Below are 3755 nucleotides of genomic sequence, written 5' to 3'. Positions count from 1 at the left end.
GCTCCGGGAACGTACTATCGCTGTGAGGAGCTTGATGACGTCATTGGTGCCAATTGATAAACATTATGACGTCATCATGCTTTGTTAGAGCCGCTTCACGTGGTGTAGGTACAGGTGTGTGATTCTAGCGTCACTGATGCCAGCCAGCATAGTGTTATGCTGAGTCACCACTGCGCCGGAGTGCGTCGTAGGCCATGTTGTTTTACCGCAAACTGGTACTTGATATCTTTTGCGTTGAGAATAGACAGGGACCCAGTTGAATTGGCACCAATTACGTCATAATCTAAGGGGGGTAACTCAGGCCTGTTTAGCTCGAAAAACGAAGGCCTCATAACGGCATATCATTTTCACACTATTGTGACCTTTCTACTTTCACTGTGAAAAAAATGAGTGTATATTTTCAAACACAGATACTAATTAATTCTAAAATTGCGTTTTGTTTAGAAAAAGAAAGAAAGTGATTTTTGCGTGTACACTTCCCCTTTAAAGACCTGTTAATTAAAGGGAGTAGGGGAAAAACAAAGGGGTCAGTAAACATGAGGGGTTCAGGTGTGTGTGTGTGTTAAAAAAAGACACTGCAGATCTCTTTGGAAGAATAATGACAATCATCCCTTTCATATTTTTCTCCATTTGGAATATGAAGCTTGAGCTTATGATAACAATGACATACAAAGGATGGTTGGTTGTTTGTTGTTTGTTGTTTGTTTTTTAATGCCGAACTTAGCAATATTCCAGCTATATGATGGCGGTCTGTAAATAATCAAGTCTGGACCAGACAATCCAGTGATTAATATCATGAGCATTGTTCCACGCAATTGGGATCAATGACATGCATCAACCAAGTCAGCGAGCCTGACCACCCGATGCTGTTAGTCGCCTCTTACGACAAGCACAGTCACCTTTAACAGCAAGTGCAAGGTCATGATGACATAGCTAAGGGACCAGTCATTTATTATTGGGGTGCTATATATTTATCACTACAATTACTGAAGAAAATAAGGCAACATGTTAAAAGAATCACTTACATAGCAAACATTCATAGGCTGAAACATGAGACTTTAACTGCATCTGTTCCAAAGAATTAGATCATACTAAACAGAAATTGGAAAATTTGAAATTCAGGCTTTTTGAGACTAGTCCAGAGGACCAGTAGATACTTCATATCACTAGTCCTCAGAGTTTGTAGCTAGACCTGCATGGACAAGAGAACAATATATACTACTGTCAGTTTTATTCAGTTTCAATTTGTAGAAAAATGGAAGCACTAAGAGTGAGTGAGTGAAGTAGGGTTTAACACCGCTTTTAACATTATTTCAGTCATATCACGGCATGTCAGCTTAATGTGGAAGGAAAGCCCGAAGTGATGCAGGTCTCAGACGTTTACCACTTCGGTGAAACCCACGAGCACGGGTATGGTGCTGACAAACTTAGAAACATAATCGGGGCGAACCAGGATTTGAACCCACAATCATAGGTTTCTGGCATCCCCAAGGGACGCAACTCTGCACAGCGAATTGCAGCGCCTTCGATGACTGGGCCACCTGTGCCCCCGGAAGCATTTAGAACTGGTTCAGACTTCTCGCCCTCAAATTGTAGCAGTCAATGAGGATTACCATCATTGGTTTTATACTTGTCCTCAAGACAATTTAGTGAAATATGAAGTCTGTTAATATCTTACATCACGGAACACTTCAGGCATCATCAATCATAAAACACATATTATCACAGACTGTTGCACAAAAAATACTCCCAAATATTCATTTAGATGGAGACTTTTGCCTTTCTCTTATCAAATATAAGAACTTCATGGGACAAACTTATTTTTCCTTGCCTTACAAATGAGCCTGTCCCAAATAGAAACCAAAGATTATAACGTTATATCCAAACTTTGTTCTTGTTGTATGTTTTAACTTATCATACAAAGAGGTCTTTTATTGCTCCAGGAAATCGACAAGTGAGTGAGAGTGAGTGAGTGAATATTGCTTAACGCCGCATCAGCAATTTTGCAGCAATTCGCAGCGAGGAAATCGTCAAGACAGGAAATATAATTACTCTGGCTTTATGAACCATGGGCCATACTATTTAAATTTTATGTTTCACAGATTTATTCAATTATTAAAAATAAAAATGAATATAAATAGCTATGTCAATCATTATTTATTTATATGAACATCATTCTGGCGGTAAAACTGTAGCTGGCTTCTCGCATCACTGATAGTGATGAAGACATGGAATATATGTATAACTTTTTATATTGTATAAGAGATTCTATATTACTGGTTGGTGCCATAATAAAAATAAATATATTTATGTTTCATTTATTTCTTTTCCAGCTGGTTTTCAGTAGGGTAGGCAGGCCTGTGAAGCTAAAAATAAATATTGTGTGACCTTGAGTATTAATTTGTAAAGATCATGAACACATCAACCAGACATTGTTATAAATGTTCACAGCTGATGGACCAACTGGAACAACCATTATTCATGTACACTCCCTCAGCTGAGACTGAACGGTACAGTAATCAAACATACAATATAAATTACATTCATAAGACAAAATGTTTACTTAAACATGCATTTTTCAATGTTATATTTTTGGTCACATCTCTGAACAAAGTAATGGCTTACGATCCTGTGTAACTATAATTCATACATGGAACTTGAGTGGGTTGCAGTGTGAGGTCTCAAATGTTGCATTTAGTGCAGTTAAATCTACTGGTACCCTAACTCTAAATTGAAAACAGTACATTTTTCTTCCATGACTAAAATAAACATGAACTCTTTGGGGTTAGCAAAAATATTCATAAAGCGGCATGGGTTAAGTCCATTTTTTAAATTGGTTGTCAATTTCAATTCAGGAAACACCAACAATAGCCTTTCTACAATAATGGCACAATATGTGCTTGAACATTATTTTTGGACATAAACAAGCTTTACTTGCATGTGGTAAGCATGGAAAGTGTGTGGCACAACTACTTCGTAAGCCAGCATGAAGTTGGCAACTGTAAAGATTAAATAATGCTGTAGTACTGATAAGAAAAGCACATGGGTCACAAATCAGGCGAATCTAAGCATGTTGGTTGCAGAGAGGGCTTGGATGGGTGACCGTGTTCGCTAGCTCGAGGGGCGGTCGGGTAGCCTAGTGGTTAAAGCGTTCGCTCGCCACGCTGAAGACCCGGGTTCGATTCCCGACATGGGTACAATGTGTGAAGCCCATTTCTGGTGTCCCCCGCCGTGATATTGCTGGAATATTGCTAAAAGCGGCGTAAAACCATACTCACTCACTCACCCCCTCACTAGCTCGACTCCTGAGAGTTGCTAGGGCCTCGGTGGAGTTTGGACCTGCCCCACCCTGAAGGACATGTGGCACATGTGGTGTGACCTTGGGCAGGTGACCTTGTTCAAAGTATGCCTCAGTTCACCCAGCAGTGAGTGGGTACCAGAAAGGATGACATGGTAATGTGACCATTAATTTTCTTGCACCTCAGGCAGCTTGGGTTCTGTACTCCCAGGGAAGTCAGACTGAATATCCTGTGCACACGAATCCATTGACCAGGGTAATAATGCCTTTGTGCTTAGACCTTGCTTATACATGGAGTGAGTGAGTGAGTTGGGTTTAACGCCGCTTTTAAAAGTATTCCAGTTACCAGTATATCAAAGCGTGTCAGCTTAATATGGGAGGAAAGTCAGAAGTGATGCAGGTCTCAGACGTTTACCACTTCAGTGAAATCCACGAGCACAGATATGGTGCTGACAAA

The sequence above is a fragment of the Haliotis rufescens genome, unplaced genomic scaffold, assembly GCF_023055435.1.
Source record: "Haliotis rufescens isolate VD_foot unplaced genomic scaffold, xgHalRufe1.0.p SCAF_70, whole genome shotgun sequence".
Lineage (NCBI taxonomy): Eukaryota > Metazoa > Mollusca > Gastropoda > Lepetellida > Haliotidae > Haliotis > Haliotis rufescens.
Note: the sequence above shows the minus strand (reverse complement) of the source record.